The following is a 19,701-nucleotide window of genomic DNA, read 5'->3' as shown; positions in this document are numbered from 1 at the left end:
ATTTTCAGTGGTGTTACTGTGAATATATTTTGAAATGGTTCAGTTGTATGTGGGCTGTTAAAATGATGTGGTCTACTTTGAGAAACTTTCGTGAATAGACGTATAATACAAATAATATAATTCTGGAGGCGTGGCATTCAGATGACACATGCACATGGGATGAGCTGAAGCTGCACCTAAAGCAGCCCAAACCCAGCCACAAAAGGAGCACCAAAAAGCAGTTTTTGCTGATGGTGTTACAGACCGCAGCAGCAGCTGGCCTTGGGACCGCAGTATCTGGTCACTGCAGTCCCATGCCATTCAGGGTATGCTCATGACTAGAGCAGTCAGAGGCTACTCCAAACCATCTGTTTGCTCAAGGGCCAAATGTCCGAAGATATGGGGGTGCAAAAGTTAAAGTTATGTGTAAAACAAAATAGTCAAAACTTTACAATTTCAGGGCTAGGTGTAGAAACCCTGAATGTAATTTCAGAAAGCCAGTTTTGTGCATTTCAGTTGCATAATCTCAGCTGATTACCTGCGGAGCATGAATGATAGAGTTTTGAATAGAAAGGTTTAGAGTGGGGGTGGAAATTAGGTAGCCTTCCAGATGGTTTTGGGCTGCTGAATGGGGTTACACTCTTAATGAAGGCACATATTTGCAGTTTGGGTATCCTCCTGGTCTCAACTCTGAACCTGGAAGTCTACGCTTCAGTGGTGGCTGAATTTTTTTTTTGCACAATTATTATTATTATTATTATTATTATTATTATCTTTTATTTATAAAGCGTTGTCAATTTACACAGTGCTGTACATAGAAACTTTAGTTAGACGGTTCTCTGCCCGCAGGCTTACAATCTAAAAAGACACGACACAAAAGGAGAAGGGAGAGGTGGTGGGGAAGGAGATCAGGTCCAGCAGCTCTTCTCTACCTCCGAGGCCTGGACCAAGGCAGATAGAATGGAGGAAGGGTTTGGGTTCTTAATGGATGGTCAAAAGGAGAAGGGAATGATAGTAGGGAAGGGGGAAAGTCCAGCTCATCTGCTTTCTCACATAGGCCTCTCTCCCTCTCAAGATGGTGGTCGGAAGGAGGGCTCTTTGTCCTTCAGGTGGGGCCTTAAGTCTTAAGCACCAGCTGCACCCTTTTGTAGAGATGTCAGTTCTAGCCTTGCTGGCATATGCCTTAGTTATATCCCATTTAGATTACTATAATGAACATTACATGGGGCAGCCTTTGTTGGTTGATCAAAAACTTCAGTTGGCCCATAGAGCTTGTTATCTAGGGTTGGTCGTAGGGACCATTCAACATTGTTGTTGCAATAGCTTCATTGCTGTAGTTCTGCTTTTAGACACATTTGCTGGTTATTACCTGTAAAGCCCCATATGGTTTAAGTCCATGTTATGTGAAGGACCATAGTTTCATATAGTACTGCCTGTGTTTTGAGATCTTCTGGGGAGGCCCTTATTTCTATTTCACTACTGTTACGTGTGCATTTCATGGGAACTTGGCAGAAGGCCTTCTCAATGATGTTTATCACACTATACTCTTAAAGTGCTACTTTAATTTATTAATAATAAATTTAATTTAATTTATTCTCTGCCTGAGAATTCTAAATACCCCTCCTTAAAACTGCCAATCCCAGAATGCAACAGGAAGCAGCTAGAGGAGTCAAAGTGGAATAGTAGCACTTTAAGAGTATAGTGTGACAAACATCAATGTCTGCTCCCAAGCTCTGGAACCCATTTCCTAGAGAAGTTAGATTGGTACCATTTTGCTTTCATTTCATAGGCAGATTTTCTTTGTTTTGGCAGGTCCTTGAAGGTTGACTGTAAAGGGGGGAAAGGGACTTTCAAAATGTATTGTACTATTTATTTGTTGCTTTCTTTTTAACTGTTCTAAATTCTGTTTAATCTTTTTTATTATAAACTTTTGTATGATGAATTCACCCACTCATTTATCCTCTCAGCTTCGGTTAAGCCTCACTTCCACATTTTATTTATTATTATTACTGTATTAATTAGAGTCATCACAATGTCTGACATTTAGTTATTATTGTTATGGTTCAATTCATTAGTTTCAGTCTATTTGTCTGTTGACACAAAGTTTTATTATTATTACTAATTCAGTCTCAGGGAAATTTAATTTGTAGAAAACTTAATATATCAATTTGTAGAGGTTTTCAGAAGATTGTCCATGACTTACTTTGCTCTATAAAAAGTTGGTGGCATATTCTAGCCGTATTATGACTGTGAGACAAACATGGCCATGATTCATTCTGTGGTCCCCTCTGCTCTTTCATGGACAAAAGCACATAGTTGATCCCTTTAGTTCATAGTCCCAGAGCAGTTTTTGGACCCAAGTAGAATCCTTCTGATCTCCCTATGCCAAGGGAGCAATTTCAAGCTGTCTTTTGTGATTCTGGACAGCCTCTTACCAACATTTGGTAGGTGTCCCTTAACCTGCTCATTAAAGATTCATCCAGATAGATGCCATAGCCAATCAGAAGTCATATGATATAATGTTTATAGCAGTATTTTTTGTGAGTTGCCTTGAGTTTTGAACTGTGGTTGTTATTTTTATTTATTTTCCACTCTTCCCCAGAAAATCAGCATACAAAGTGACTTACAAATTAAAAGAATAGTATAATTAAAAGTATACAAAAGTGATTAATTGAAATGGAATTAAACTAGTACAATATTAAAAGATCACTCAATAAAATAATAAAATGCAATCAAAAAAATATAATCGCTTAAACAGTGCATATTAATACAGTGAAAAATACTAAAATACATTAAAACAATAATAAATAAAACAATATACAGTGGGTCCTTCATATACGTGGATTTACCATGCGCGGATTTGAGCATCCGCAGATGGCAAACCTATATTATCCCCGGTGACACCCGCTCCACCATTGGAGACAAAAGTCCCTCTCCTCCCCTCCTCTTTCCCTTCCTCCCTCCTTCCTTCCCTCTCTGCTTACCTTTTGCTGCCGTGGAAGAGCCAGGTGGCAGTGTTGGAGGCCTTGAAGGCCTCTGGTGCTGCTACTCAACATCTTCCTCAAAGCCAATGCAGCGGGAAATGCCAGGTAGTGGTGTTGGAGGCCAAGAGGCTTCTCAGCTGCGACACAGCCCTTCCACAGCAGCAGTTGTGGGCAGGAGGCTGAGGCTAGGCCTCTAGCACTGCCACCTGGCCGTTCTGCGGTGGTGGTGGTGGTGGTGAGGAGGCTGGGTTGTGTTGTTGAAGGCCAAGCCTCAGCCTCCTCGCTGCCACTGCCACCACTGCGGAAGGGCTGGATGGTGGCCTGGAGCACCATCACCACCTGGCCTTTCCCACAGTGGTGGCAAGGAGGCCGGGTTGTGGTGGTGGAGGCCAAGAGGCCTCCACTGGCACTGCGTAAGGGCCAGGTGGTGGTGTTGGAGGCCAAGAGGCCTCTAGGCCACCACCCGGCCCTTCCGCAATGGTGAGGAGGCAGAGCAGCAGCACCAGAGACCTTCAAGGCCTCCTCACCACCTCGACCTCCTCGCCGCCACAGGAAAGGTCAGGTGGTAGTGCTGGAGGCCAGAGGCACCAGCCTCCAGCTTCATGAGTAGGGTGCAGAAGATATCTGCAAATTTTGCTTCAGGTGTTAGGAGGACAACTAATCCCTGGATTCCTCCTGCACCCCATTCCCGAAGCTGGAGGCTACTGCCTCTCATTCTAACAACAAACTGCTGCTTTGGAAGTTAGGAGGAGGAAGAATCATTGGATTCCTTCTGCACCTCATTTATGAAGCTGGAGTCTCTTTTGTGAATGGGAGACAGCAGCCTCCAATTTCAGATAGTAATGTGAAATGATGAAATAATTCTTCTCCTGCCTGAGGAATGGTAGGCAATAAAATTACTGTTCTCCCTGCATGAGGAAGTGTGAAATAATTATAATGGCTGGTTACAGACCGCCCATTTGGGGCAGGCTGTACCCGCCCCTTTCCCCGGTGTATTGGGGCCTCAGTGGCCAGAACGGCAGCCGCTGAGGCCCCGATCCGCCGCTTTTCAGGCTGCAGTAGAGTTGGAAGAAACCACTAGGGCCATCCAGTCCAACTCGTCGCTCCACCTCACATCTCAGGTGGATGCGACGGTCAGGAGCACCTGTTATCAGCTTCGGCTGATATGCCAGCTGCGTCCCTACCTGAGCCAGGGGGACCTAGAAACAGTGGTACACGTTCTGGTAACCTCTCGGTTGGATTTCTGCAATGTGCTCTACATGGGGCAACCCTTGTACCATACCCGGAAGCTGCAGTTAGTGCAGAATATGGCAGCAAGACTGGTCACTAATACACCTAGGACCAGTCATATAACACCGGTCTTAAAAGACCTACATTGGCTGCCTATTCGCTTCCGGGCGCAATACAAGGTGTTGGTTATAACCTATAAAGCCCTAAATGGCTTGGGCCCAGAGTACTTGAAGGACCGCCTCTCTCCGTACAATCCGCCCCGCACACTCAGATCCACTGGGCAGCATTTGCTAAGAGTTCCAGAGGCAAGACTGGTTAATACCACTAGAAGGGCCTTTTCTATCTCGGCCCCTACCCTCTGGAACTCGCTGCCCATTGAGCTCCGTTCAGCAACCTCCCTGGGCTAATTTAAGAAGGGGCTAAAAACGTTCCTTTTCAAGCAGGCTTACCCCTGATTCATTGCCCTGAGAGTCCTCTCCCCCCCCCCCCCCCCGGTCTGTTAGTTCCCTGTTAGCTGTTTGTGATCTGGCACAAGTTCTTCTATTGTATTTATTGTATTATTATTGTTTTAATGATATTGTTTTTAAAAATTGTATTGAATGTTTGTTGTGAACCGCCCTGAAGTTTCGAAGGGCGGTATATAAATAAAGTTTATTTATTTATTTATTTATTTATTTATTTATTTATTATTTACTGTAGCTGAGACTAGCAATTGGATTTAGGCCAAAGTCTACCCTGAAATTAATGTGTAAATAATTTTAGGTTGAGGCTGTGGAGGGTTTGTTGATATTTTTCTCCTAACTAGTCAGAATATTATTGCTTCCGGCTTGAATCATATTTTCTTGAATCATATTTCCTTCTGTATCTCCTGTTCATACAGTAACATCCCCTCGTACCCTTTTTTTATTTGATCTTTTTTATTCATTGAAACTTTTAGATTTCATTGCTTCTAATAAAATCAAATATTTTTGAGGGCTGCTATCAAAGGTCATTTGTGAAGTGAAGAAAAAGAGTAATATTATGTGGCAGAGATTAGGAAACTCTGATATTTCTATTATGTTTGCTAACTTTCCCTAAAAGGCTGAAATATTGCTTTATCTCACTTGTTTGCTTGATACCTATTGGTCCTTTGCAGAAAGAAAGAGAAGAAAAGGGGGAAATTGTATGCACACTTGGATTGTTATAAAATGTTTTTAGCCTTTCAGTCTTTTGGTCAGGTTCCCTAACTTGCTTGACATCTTAAGAATGAGAGCTGTTGGGACTTGGAACACTACAGGAGGAAACTCTAGCATCAGAAGAAAACCGAAATGGTCAGGATTTGTTCAGCATCCCATTTCAGAGAGTGCACTGTTGTATGTTCTAGCAATTGTCATGAAAGAGACCAAGTCAAAGTAGGGATCCTACAGATTTACAGGATAATTTAAATGGGGTTTCATGATGGAACATTTGCTACACTTATGGAGAAAATGAAACACAATAAGCCGTGCCGTCTTATCTTCTTGAAAGAAAAGATTTAACTACCCTCCCTTAATTTCATCACTGTAAGGTTTGTGTTCTGCTCAGTGGATAGCCACCAGCAACATAATGTAGATTCATAGCACTACCATTGTTGTCCTTAAATCTCCTTAACAAATCCAGCATGATATTTTCTGTGGCCTCCAGTAATCAGATTTGCATGCAAATACCCACTGTTAGATGCATGATGTTGCTTGGCTCACTAAATTCGGATTTTATGCTAATGGTGACACTGCATTTCAGTGTTTCAGACTAGATCTGAAAAATTTTAGTTCAAAAATATTCAGTAGAAAAGGGAAGGCAAAGTGCAAATCATAGGGCACAACTTGTCTTGTAATGCCTTTCACCATTAAGAGCCTTCCCTCTCACAAAGGTATGCTTCTGGCTAAGTGGCAGGATTTATTTATTTATTTGTTTCATCTACAATAGATCTACTGAGAGTAGTTTCAGGCTAAGATATTACTGGGTGTTTTCTGCAACCTATCTAATCATGGTTAATGAACTCTATTTTCCTTTTTTAAAGAAACAAATCCTTTGCCCATCTGCCTACAATCCTACAGAATTGACTAGAACTTACTTCTGAATATTGATCTTTCACCATTGCATAAAAGTTATAAAATTAGTCTGGTGACCTGGCGAATAGGATGAAATTATTTTGGTAGTTGCAAATATTTGATATAATAGATATCAATCCAAGGTGAGGTAAGAAATTAACAAAAAGGTAATTTCATATTTTTAAAAATGGGCCAGGATCCAGTAGCCGACTTCTGCAGGTAACGGTGGAGTCTAGAGGGCTGGGAAACTTTCCAGAGATGTTTTTGAGAAGTTGTGGAGGGCTCCAGTGTGGGAGGGAATAAAAGAACAAAAAAATTGTAGAAGAAAGTTGGGTTTAGCCTATCCATTTCCTAACTGAAAGGAGCTTAACTTTAACTTCGAGGAAGTAGCTGAATAATGGTGGAAAGCATATATTACTGGGAAAAATTCACAACTTTAGATGAATTACAGTTGCTGGAAGTCTTTCTCAAGTGTGGACTATTTTCCATCTTCTAAGATAATGAAACTGGCTTTTGATTCATGTATTGTACTTAGTGAGAGCCAAGTGCAATGGTGTTGTGGTTTGAATGTTGCAGTAGAAGGGAGGAAGACTAGAGTTTAATCCTCACTCAGCCATGGAAACTCACAGGGTGACATTCGGTAAGTTGTGTTCTCACAGCCTCAGAGGAGGTCAATGGTAAATCCCCTATGAACAAATCTTGCCAAGAAAACCTCATGATAGTGTCTCCTTAGGATTGTCATAAGCCAGAATCAACCTGAAGGAATGTAACAACAACAACAACAAATTGTATTTGTCAGGGACTGCAATGTCAGAATTTGGCTTCAGGTATTCTGCTTTGGCACACCTTCCAGTTAACAACCACTGTGCCCCTGCCTGTTATAACACATGCTTTGCTTACATTACTGTCATGCTCATTACATGTGGATGCCTTTGCAAACTCACCAGATAGATTATTGTGTTCAAATGATGGCAGCTTGGCATTTGTCTAGTGTAGGATTGTCTGAAAAATCTTCAATGGCTCTCTGTTTTTGCAAACTTAGTTCAAAATACATGATACGGTTTCGGACCGGGAGGTCTCATCAATCATTATCCTATGATATCCTGCTGAAGCGTGTGTATATGCTCCAAACTGATATTTGATTGGAACAATGGTGGAGTTTTTCTCAGTTCCCACATCCAAACTTTGGACCTTCCTTTTTTGCCTATTCTTGGTCTCTGGATGCAGAATTAAGATTTTCTTTGCTATGCTGAATTTCCTTGCTTACCATAATGCATGACCATAGCGACACTTACTGTGCTTTTTGCTGCTGATGTTTTTGTGGTTTTTTTTTTTAAGTTTTGCTGGCTGAGTATTCATCGTTTTTTCTGTCTTTGCTAGTTGCCTTGAACTGTTATCAGGAGAGGCAGGATAGAAATATTTTAAAATAAATGAATGAATGAATAAAAGCATGAAATGGCTGGACTTAAAGATGATATAAATCATATAAATGTTCAGGTTCAACAAGAGCCTGATATTTTCACATTTGTTGAAAGATTTCTTTCTTGGTGTTACACCATAAATGTATATTGATGTGATGCCCTTGTTTTGTTTATAAAATTGTCACCCTGGCAACCTTATAAAACTTGTTTATAAAAGTCACATAAGCTGACACCCATTAAAAAATCCCCTCAATCTGACTAAGTGACATGTTTCTTCTGCAAACATGTGCTTATGTCAAGGTTAGAGGAGAGGGTATAGGAGAGGTAACCGTAGGCTATGCAGCAGCCGAACCACGTATATTGTTCCAAACATATTTTCAGGCATCCTGTTCTTTGTTGTGCTGAATCAGCTTGTGCTGAAAAAGCATAGTAATCTTTTTCTGAAATACGTTCTGAAATAAGGTATGGTCTGGATGGTGACCTTGCTGAAGCTAAAGAGATTTCTGTCTGGTCACTGCCTAGATTGGAGATTGTGTAAACTTTACTTGAACTCAATTTTGGAAGAAAGACAGTTTTTAAAGGTATGTTAAAGAAAATAAACAGATATTTAGGTATCAAAATAATATTTCTGTGGCTTAATGGAAATCATTGAAAGTGTATTTAATGATAGCAACTAGGACTGACAAACAATGGGTCCGCATACCTGTCAACTTACCTTTCACCTCCCTGGGTTTTGTTAGGCAGGAAATAGTCAGAGGTGGGTTTGCCAGTTACTTCCACTGCAATATAACCTCAGGCACCTGGTATTCATTGGCAGTCTCCCATCCAAGTACTAATCATGATATGTCCAAAGTTTGTCAGTCTGAATTTATGGTAAATAAATAAGATATATTTCAACACGGTATTTTAATAATATGAGCAGTTTAATATGTGTTTTAATATTTATAATTTTTTATTCTTTATGGGTAGTCACCTTGCATCCCAGCTATGGGAGAAAGGCAAGACATACATTTAACAGCAAACAAACAAAAGCAAAGTTCCCATATCTTGTCTAACCAACTTTTTTTTTTTTTTTGCATGGCTCTTTTTCAGTGTGCCACAATTTTTGACTTGGAATGTAATGAATATTTCTCTATTTTGTAATCCTTGATGGAAAGGGGGTTTAACAATTCCAGCCCCCTCCCCGCCCAAAAATGTAGATGTGGCATGATTTTCCTCAAATGAAGAACATTTTCTGCACAAAATTAATCTATAATGTAACAATTAGGGGGTGTTTTTGCATGTACACGCGCACACACGCGCGCACACACACAATTTCCTGTGTGGGAAATATGCAGACAACAGGATTTGCCATACAGGGAACATGGGGAAGTAAGTCCTACCCTGCTAATTGAAAAATTCGTTTTGGTAGATACAGTAAATAATTTGAAGCTCTGGATGAACAAGTTTTGGTCCATACCCAGAATTCTGAACATATAGATGCACTTTGGAATCCATGCACCATTTCCAACTACAGCCATTTCAGTGAGTTGCAGCTGCTATGAAGTACTTCTGCAGTTCTCACACACTCTTCCAACATGAAATGGTCATCTTGGATTGCTGCCTGAAGTGATGAGACATAGAGGGGTAGGGGAAGAAGGAGCTAAAAATAGAAATAGGCCAGGTGCAGCAAGGAAATAAAGAATTAAGACTGAGCCTAAAGTGGCCTTTGTGGAGGTAAAACGAACTGACATACAGTAGCACTATAGTGGCACAATATCTGATGGCTATGAGAAGTATGGGTTTTTGCAAGGGTATCACAAAGTCAGGTGTCTAGTGGCTTAAACTGAGTAAGCTACTGAAAATTGTCACCTTAATTGGAAATGAATTTATAGCAATGATCAGCTGCTTGGCTCCCTTAGTCTTGCATTATGCTCCTTGTAAATCAAGCTGCTCAAGGATCCCAGAGTTAACATCCTTCCTGTGTTTTGCTATAGAGATGGAATTAAATAAAGTACTTTGAGTTAAGAAATGGCAACACTGCTGCACATTAGCACTGCAGCATCTGCTATAAGGTGTTGATTTCCCCTAAATTAGCACAGCACAGGCTGTCATCCTGACACTTCCATCTTGATGTGGCCAAGGCAGAATCAATAGAGTTCATGTGGCAGCAGTGGCAGCTTGCTGAAATGCACACAATCTCTGTTTACAGATACAAAAAGAGAGAATGTTATCTAGATTTGGCAAGGCTACACAAATGTCATTATTTTGGCAGATTGCAAGTGTTACTTTAATTGGTATTAACAGGACAATTGAAAATGAGTGTAACACAGTTATAGAGAAGACGGGGCAACAGGGAATGGGGTAATCATAGCAATTAATTTTTGCTGTAAAGGTGCAAGGGTGATTGACAGAAGGGGAGGGCTTTTTCTAAAGCACCAGAGAACATCCTGTACCACAGGTGGGCATAGTTGTCTAAAAATGATTTTTCCCCAAATGAATTTAACTCCTTGCAGCTGGATTATGAAATACAGATTTTGAAGGCATTTTACTCATCACATAGCCATCCAGCTGAATATGCAGCGTAAATTGCATCTCTTTTGAACCTAACATTTGAGATGATTCTCCTTTTGAACCAAAAGGATTTTGGCTACAGAATGTGACAGCTGAGCCAGCAGATTTCCTTAAACTTAGACTCATAGTCCCAAAGCCACATGATTACCTTTGTTTCATCAAGGCAGTTTTATGTAGTTTCTGTGCACGCTGTATTTTGGATATGCATCTAGCTGCTCATCCCATTGAAACCATGCAGTATATCTTTCTGCACATATTGTTTCTGATCCTGTGGCACAGGAATGAAATTGCTGCTTCTGCTTATAGATCATCTTGGCTGGATTGGATAAGGAAAACAAGAGTAGAGGGGGAAAAAACTGAAGAGGAGGAATAAGGCCTTCTTTGTTCTGACAATTTTCTTCTATCTCTGTGGATTATTTTTTTAAATTGCAGCTAGTTTGGCTTCTCAATGAATTAATACGCAGCCTTCTGCCCCCTGAATTTTTCAAAGTTTTAATGAAAGATAAGTTGGAATTCTAAAAAGCATATACTATCCAAAGGTGAAGGTGGATAAATCAATCTGGTTCATGGGAGTATTCAGTATATGATTGGTATATCACAGTCTTTGGCTAGTCAAGTGCTGCTAATTTAAGATCTGGTTCCATTCACTGTTGAGCTCACACACCTGCTGTCAAGCTGCCCTAAAGTGTTTCTGGCAGGCAGGAGCTGAAAAGGCATAAGTACAAACAGCTGATGCTAAATTATGAAAAGCTGGATATTTACCAAAGAAAAAAACACATCAGCAATCTGCCATCACAAACAGGATTATATATTTTTATTTCAACTAGTGTTTGTGAGAATGCCAGTACGTGCATCTTGCAGAAATATATAGTGAGAATTGAGTCTCACCAAGGATTAACAGGTTTTCTGCATCTCTGAAAATGAAAGATCTGTTTGCACTTTCCATTCTAGAGACAGCAGCTTCTACTGTTGTTAATGATGACCTGGTTTCAAAGAGGAGAACATCAGGTGGAATTGCACATGGAAATGGGGGGGGGGGGGGGTTTGTGTGGTTCCCCCCCCCCCATTCTTCTTCTTTTAACTGAACAATAAGGGAATGGGAACCAGAAGAGCAAGACAGTGAATGGATATACTGCTATGACCTCATATTGTAGTACCAACTACATCCATTGGAAATAATCTAAGTGCTGATTTACCAAGTTCCAACTGACTTGGTAGATCTCTTCTATTTGAGATTGATAATTGGACCTATGCCTGTGTGTTGGGTTCAAGTGTGAGTTTAGTGGAGTTATATTGGAACTGGAGAAAGGGGACAGAGGCTTGAAACAGACAGGCCAAAAGGACCACCATCGGGCTGCATTGGGGGCATGGTGTTTACAGGACACATGCCCCAGATGTGAACAGAAGGCATGCTGAGCACACCCCAACCCAGAAGAGCCAGGCCAAAAAGGAGCAGGGGGAAAAAGCTCCTTTTTGGCAGCTGGTTTAGGGCTACAGTACCCCAGATGTGTGCAGTTGCCACAGACCTGCAGTGATCAGGGTGAGAGTGGTGTCTGGCCTTTTGCCCCATCTCCTTGAGGCCAGAGTGAGAATTTTTATTGGAAGAGATTATTACATGAGTCTAAAAACTGGAATTTAAGAAGACTAGATGAATCTATGGCGGGTTACAGACCGCCGAAAAGCAACGGTCTGGCTCCGCCTCCGCTTGCAGCGTCCGGGAGCTGCAGCCTTTAAACTGCGCAGCTCCTGGACGCTACAGAGAAGGAGCGTGGAAATCACGCTCCTTCTCAGGCCCCGGAAGAGACGCCGCGAGGTGCTAGTCGCGCGCTTGCGGCGTCATTTCTGGGGTGCGATGTGCAGACGCAGTGCGTCCGCTATGTCAAGATGGCGGTGGCCATATGGAACGGCTGCTGCCATTTTGTGCGCACGGAACGCATACTAGGGTTAGGGAGTGTGGAAGCACCGCGCCTTCCTAACCCTAGTACGCGCTCATTGCATACTATATGGCGGTTTGTAACCCGCCTATGGCTTAACATTATCAGATGATACCATGGCTGAGCTATAGCTGGTCTGACCTCCTTCCATGACTATCACAAACTTTTTTATTGATGGTCTTTCCCCATCAATTGCTGCCAATATCACTGCTGTAGCATTAGATTTGTGTGCATTAACTTCAGGGATGCAATCCTGGCATTGGGCAGTCATCATAGAACCATCGAGTTGGAATGTGGAGTCAGTTTCCTCCTCTCCTTCACTCCCCACTCCTCCATTCCCAAGCAGCCATTTTTGTTATGTTTTTCTCCCTCTGCACCTAAATCACATTACCATAATGTGTAAAAAAAGAGATAAAATAAATAAAAACAAGAACAATGAAAGACATGCCTGTAAAGCAATAGGACAGGGAGGCAGGGTTAAGTATCATGTTGGGAAAGAATCTTGGACCAGCAGTGGCTGCTACACTGACTGCAGATACACATGATAGACACTACTCCTAAGCACACATGTGTGCATTTTCTTTCATTAATATGATCTTAATGACAATGTGGGCTCATGTGATAATCTCCTGACTCACCTGAAACTTCTTGGTCTGTTAGGATGGCTATGTGAAAAGCAGTACCTGCAGCCTTCACCTGGAAAAGAATGCCCAATTCCACAAAACTATTAAAGGTGTAGATGCTATATCTTTTTTTTTAAATCTCACTACCCTATTCACAAACACCACTATTCTTCTCTGAAGAACAAATTGAGGGGGGAAATCCCTATCCCACACCAATATATTTCTAGTTTAAATTGTGTCTACTTTTTTCACATTATTCTTGGCAGTATGAGATGCCCCCTTCATATTTCATCCCACTGTGGAGAAAGGTGGGATAATAATCCTGAAAATAAAAATAAATAAAATAAAATAAAGGGCACTTGGATCTGTCTCAAGAACTGTTTGTTATACAATTGCAGCAAGGGTCCACTGATGAATGCTATAATGTTCATCCAAGTAAGAGCATGGAATTTCATTTATCCTGTGTAATAATACTTGGTTAAAAGATCAAGGGTGAAACAGTATATATCATTAATCAATTTCTTTATCTCATTTCTTTTTTAACTAAGGAGATGCCTTGCCCATACGTGTGTCTTTCAGCTGTAATGAACCATCCTCATCCAGCATGGCCAGGAATAGCTGGGCTGCTGAAAGCTAATCTATAGTAACAGGCATTGTGGAAATATAGTCTTCCTTTACAAATAAGTCTGATCAAAGATGATAATTTAGAATTAGAGCTGCAAACTCAATGATTAAAAGTTTATCCCTTCATCATTATTGTAGTTCCTATATTGTACCAATATACCCCTTCCCTGATCTTTTGAGATTTATCCATTGAGTTAACTCATCCTGTTTCTATAACTCTCCATGCCTCTGTCATCTTTGGTGGTAAAAAAGAGATGCTGTAGTTGTTGGAGATGGGGTGGAGTCTTTTGTCTACTTAAAAAGTCAGTGCCTAAAATGCTGAACACTATTGTCTCTGTTTGGTGGAAAGTGGAGAATAAGAGAAGGTGATGGATAGGTGGGCACAGAAGGAAGATGGCTGACTGCAGATTTATTATTATTAATCTTTATTTATGAAGCGCTGTAAATTTACACAGCGCTGTACATGCAATCTTTTTAGTTAGATGGTTCCCTGCACTCGGGCTTACAATCTAAAAAGACATGACACAGAAGGAGAAGGGAGTGGTGGAGGGAAAGGGTAAGAGGTCCAGCAGTTCCTCTCTGCCTCCAAGGCCTGGACCAAGGCAGATGGACTGGAGGGAGGGCTTGGCTTCATAATGGATGGTTAATCATTTTCCATGGAAAATACATACTCTCAAGTAGGATAATGCATATACAGTACATAGCAATACAGGAAATGGTTTGATAAACAGGCACCAAAAGAACATCAAATAGTAAGCGACAATTATGCAATGCCTGGGAAGGCTTCTCTGAACAGGATGGTTTTCAATTCCGTTTTGAAGCTGGTTAAAGAAGTGATGGCTCTTGCTTGTGGGGGAAGAAGGTTCCAGGAGTGAGGGGCAGCAAGTGTAAAGGTGTGAATCTGGGATGGGGCAGAGGAAATCCTGGGCTGAGACAGCAGACCTTGACTACCAGAAAGGAGGGCCCTGGTGGGAAGGTGAGGAGAAAGAAGGTCTGATAAGTAAGGAGGGTCCAGTCCATGGAGGGCTTTAAATGTCGACAGCAGGAGCTTATACTGAATGCGGAAAGGGAGGGGGAGCCAGTGAAGGGATGCCAACACAGGAGAGATGTGGTCAGAGCGCTGGGCAGTAGTGATAATGCATACAGCTGAATGCTGGACAGAGATTAAAGGACGGAGGTGAGAAAGAGGAAGCCCAGCCAGGAGGACGTTACAGTAATCAAGTCGTGAGATCACTAGGGCATGGACCAGGATCTTGGCAGTAGAGGCAGAGAGATATGGTCGGATTTTGGCAATATTGTGCAAAAAGAATCTACAAGCCTTGGCTGTGGTCTGGATCTGAGGGATACACGACAGAGAAGAGTCAAAGATAAAACCAAGACTGCGGGCTTGCTGGACTGGTTGAATAGAAATGTTGTCCACAGAGACAGAAAAGAAGAGTTGAAGGGTGGGCTTAGGAGGAAAGACAAGAAGCTCTGTCTTGGACATGTTGAGCTTCAAACGCCGATGGCGCATCCACTGCGAGACAGCTGTGAGGCAAGACTAAACTTGCTGTACAAGGCTTGGAGAAAGGTCAGGGGCGGAAAGATACAACTGGGTGTCATCGGTGTACAGATGGTAGGAAAAGCCAAGAGAGCTAATGAGTTTTCCTAAGGACAATGTGTAGAGAGAAAACAGAAGGGGACCCAGAACAGAGCCCTTGGGAACTCCAACAGATAAGGGAGCAGGAGAAGAAGTCAGACCCCCTGCCATTAGCCTTGGCCTGTAAAAGGTCATTCGAAATCTTAGTAAGAGCTGTCTCTGTAGAATGCCTTGGGCGGAAACCAGACTGAAAGGGATCGAGGATGGAGTTGGCTTCAAGAAACTCAAGACAGCGAGAATAAACAACCCGTTCCAAAACCTTAGAAAGAAAGGGAAGAAGAGAAATCGGACGATAGCTAGACAAAGAGGAGGGGTCAAGAGAAGGTTTTTTCAGAATTGGGGAAATGAGAGCATGTTTGAAGTCTGAAGGGAAGGAGCCTGTAGAGAGAGAGAGAGAGAGAGATTGAAGATATGGAGAAGCGATGGCAGAAAGGAGGGAGCTATAGAGATTAGAAGACAAGTAGGAATTGGATCAAGAGGACAGGTTGCAGGTTTGGAAGAGTTCAGAAGTGTAGAGAGTTCATCCGAAGAGGCAGGAGGAAACACAGAAAATTTGTTAGGCGAGGGCGATAGAAGATTAAGAGCAGAAGAAGAATCGGGGGGGGGGGACTATCTCAGAGCGAATAGTGGAAATCTTAGAGATGAAATGATTAGCAAAGTCATTAGGAGAGAATGATGAAGAGACAGGAGGAGAGGGAGGTTTAAGCAAAGTATTGAAGGTGGAGAACAAACGCTGTGGGCGCCTCTCATTGGCAGAGATCAATGATTTGTAATAATTCTGTTTTGCCATAGAGAGGGCGCGTGAGAAGGAAGAAAGAACAAATTTGAAATGGATAAAATCAGCCCACTCTTTGGACTTTCTCCAAAGACGTTCGGCCGCTCTAGAGCAGGACCGGAGAAACTTAATGTTGGGGGTAAGCCAGGGCTGAGGTCTAGTCTTAGAGGAAGAAGTGCGTACAGAGACAGGGGCAAAATGGTCGAGAGTTGAGGAAAGAGTGGAGTTAAATAAAGACATAGCTGAATCAGCAGAATCCCCGAGATTTAGGGAAGAGAGAGATGAAACCAGGGTCAGACCAAGATGGTTAGAGTCAACAGACTGAAGATCACGAAAATGGCGTTGAATAGTATGGCGAGGAGGAGTATAAGTAAGAGCAAAGGAGATTAAATGATGATCAGATAGTGGAATCTCAAGAGCCAGGTAGTCAGAAATGGCGCAGTTTGCAGCAAGAACTAGGTCAAGACAGTGACCAAGAGAATGAGTTGAAGAGTTGGAATGTGGTTGGAGGCCAAAAGAAGCTAGCAGAGAGTTAAAGCGAGATGTTGTAGGGTTATTGGAATTGTCAGTGTGGATATTGAAGTCACCTAGGATCAAAGTGGGGACTGAATCTGAAAGGAAGTATGTCAGCCATGATTCAAAGTCAGATAGGAACTGGGTGGCAGAACCAGGAGGGCGATAGATGACTGCAACCTGGAGCTGTAGAGGAGAAAAGAGTCTAATAGCATGAAACTCAAAAGAAGAGAAATGATAGCTGGGGGGAAAAGATAGAACTTGAAACTGGCAGGAGTTAGATAGCAAGATACCAACCCCTCCTCCTCGACCCTCAGGGCGGCTTGTGTGGGTGAAGGAGAGACCACCAAAAAAAAAGGGCAGCGGAGGTAGCAATATCATGGGCTGGGAGACAGGTTTCGGTGAGAGCGAGGAGGTTAAAGAATTTAGAGAGAAAAAGGTCATGAATTGCTGTTGCTTTAGGGGCAGCAGAGCGGCAGTTCCAGAGGGAATTATTGCTATCTGTACTGTGGTCAGTTTTAGCAGGACAGATCTAATCAACCATGTGTTTGTATGTTTGGCTGCCCACAACTGAGAATAAATGGTTACCTAAAAATATACTTTCCTCTTTTCTTACAAAAAACCCCTCCAAAAACAAAATAGTATCTAGAAGTGACCACAGCAACTCTAACAAGGTTTTTATTTTAAAATATCCTCTCTTTCTCTTTCTCTCTCTCTCTCTCCCTCTTTCCCCCTCTCTCCTTCCTTCCCTCTCCCCCTTCTATCGATTTGTGTGTGCATGCTAATACTAATGTATACATGATGTATAGCTAATAGTAGATGATCAAACATATAATATTGTCATATATTACATAGGTATAACTTAGTGTAATGTTGGAACCAGTTTGTTCATTTTTGAGAAGAATAGTGTTTCAGATTCAAAAGTTTATCTGAAAGAAAATAAGGAGAACAGTCTCTTTTCATTTTTGCTTAAAGTTTTATGAATATAGAAATCCGATAATTAGTCTATGGAAATGTCTTGGAATCCCCAAACATGTAGTTATTTACAGTTAAGCATTGAATTGTTAGGGTAAAGGGTAAAAATACTTAGCATGTTTCTGCTATGAACTTTATAATTGAGCCTTCTTGATATGTGCCACTAAAAGATTGTAGTGATGCCTGGTTTCTTCTAAACACACTTTTTCCAAAGTATATGAATGATCAATGACTTGGTATCTTTGGCATAGTTATTTATGTAGGCTAAAACTCTTTGTTGTGTAAGTGAACTTAATATTGTGCATGCACTGCTAAACGCTCATCTCATATTACCAAAAAGTGCATGCATCTTAAGTCATCTTACACTGAAAATCTATATGATATATCCGGATGACAAAAAGCAATGCTGTTAAAATCGAAATGTGACAATTGGAAAACATTTACGCACAGCTTTTGAATAAAGTTGCTAAATATAAATCATTAACTTGTTTCTCCAAAAGCTGCTTGGAAACTTCTCTGTCTCCTGTCAATCAGCATACAGCTTTTATTGGCTGGCTCTGAAGAATCTGTTCAATTTGGTTTCCTTGTATAATCTCTACACGAACCTTTGGGCTCTGTCTGTGGAATACAGATTTTGCCTGTAATAAAATGTGAGAAAATCAGGTGTGTGTTTTGGAGGGGGTCTTTAAGTGACCAACAGTGGTGGGACCTAATTACTAAGCATCCAGAAAGGTACAAGTAAATGTAGTTTCAACTACCTAACATTGCTGCATTACATCACGTAAATCAAATTCATTTTTCTTATCCATCTAATGTTACTACTTTAGCCATGGCTTTCACACCACCGTTATTTGTTGTTAATATAAAATGACTTGACTGAAGCCATCTAATGAGTATTTGGGTGAGGTTATGGTCTGGATCCCTGGGGGAGTTCACCTCAGGGACTTTTGGTGGCTGGGGAAGGAAGTTTTAGCACCTCAGTTCCTTTATATTCTGGAATGAGACCCAGATTTAGCACATCTCCTGACAAGGAAATTGTTGGCTAGTTTTGGAGTTATAGTCACAGCATGATAAAACTCATTTCAAGAGTAGAACTTTTATTTGGGTGAAGAAATAAATGCACAAAGCAGTGTCCAGTAAAGCCAAAGCACAACACTATAGTTTTTTGTAAGTTTTTCTGGCTAAGCGGCCATCTTGTGGAAGAGTTTATTCCTGACATTTCACCGGCAGCTGTGGCTAGCATCTTCTGTGTGCTGGTGAAATGCCAGGAATAAACTCTTCCAGAACATGGCCACATAGCTCAAAACCCATTAAAAAACTATAGATTCTGGCCATAAAGCCTTTGACTTCACAACACTGTTCAGGCTTTTTTGTTACTGATGAAATAATTATATTCTCTTTTTAAAGATTAAACAGAGAGATGCTGTCTACCTGAGTTGAGATATCTGCAAGACTGGATGACAAGTGTCCCAGGTAGGTGAAATGTTCAAATCTTGATCTTTTATGTTATGAATCAAGTACTTGTTACCTTTCATCATCTGTTGCTGATTAGTACACCACGAGAGTTCATCCAGTGGTGAGGTTAATAGATAGCATTCCCACCCCACAAACAACTTTTGAACAAACATGTTTTGTTTTTCCTTTCATTTCTTTTTAATTCCTGATTTTAATATTTATTTTAGAAATTCCTGGTTATTCCTGGAATTTACTTTTTCTAGTTTCCATTTTCAAACTCGTAGTTGGGACCACAACAAATTCTTACCTTAAGGCACTGCTGTCCTGGAAAAGGTTCTTTTTATCAGCCACAGCCAGCTGCATGCCATTTTCTAAGATACGGCAATCTAGACTTTTGATTCCCTCTCCCCACTCCCACCCATGGTCACTTAGCATTCTGTGGGCTACTGAAAATTCCCAGTCTGACTTGGACTGATTTGTCCCCATCATAGCTGAGGAACTCTTCCCCTAAATACCTTTTCTGCTTCTTTGAACCCTGGTATTTTTATAATCACACTGGTACCTTCCTTGTACTTGGATGGTGGTCTTTTAGCTGCATAAAAATTTGCATCTGCGCACTAGGTTGGCTCTTGGTTAAACATATACTGAATTTCTTTAACCTGATCAAAGTGAATGAAGGCTTTTACAGTGTCTTCTATGTTATGAAACTATTAATGAAACATTATCTGGGGAGGGGGAGGCATTTGCCCTCTAGATGTTTTCTGCTGCAAATCCGAAAGCCAGCATGGAAAATAGTAAGAAATCATGAGAGAAGTAGCCCAAATTATCTTGAGAACCCAAGGCTTTGCATCCTGCATTCTAGAGGATATATGTCTTATATATTATTTAAAGCACACATCTTTAAGTAGCCTGTAGTCCATGAACATA

General features: G+C 41.3%; 1 protein-coding gene across 3 annotated transcripts in view; it reads left to right on the top strand.

The window, feature by feature from the left end:
• SGCD (sarcoglycan delta) overlaps positions 1-19,701 on the top strand; it is a 719,570-nt gene that overhangs the window by 102,231 nt on the left and 597,638 nt on the right. For all 3 annotated transcript variants that reach the window (XM_042451267.1, XM_042451262.1, XM_042451266.1), the window contains exon 2: positions 18,727-18,792. The gene's annotated coding sequence lies outside the window, so the exon portion shown is untranslated. The remainder of the gene's footprint in view (positions 1-18,726; positions 18,793-19,701) is intronic.

This window comes from Sceloporus undulatus, chromosome 2, assembly GCF_019175285.1.
Source record: "Sceloporus undulatus isolate JIND9_A2432 ecotype Alabama chromosome 2, SceUnd_v1.1, whole genome shotgun sequence".
Taxonomy (NCBI): Eukaryota; Metazoa; Chordata; class Lepidosauria; order Squamata; family Phrynosomatidae; genus Sceloporus; species Sceloporus undulatus.
This window is presented reverse-complemented; position numbering and strand designations above follow the sequence as displayed.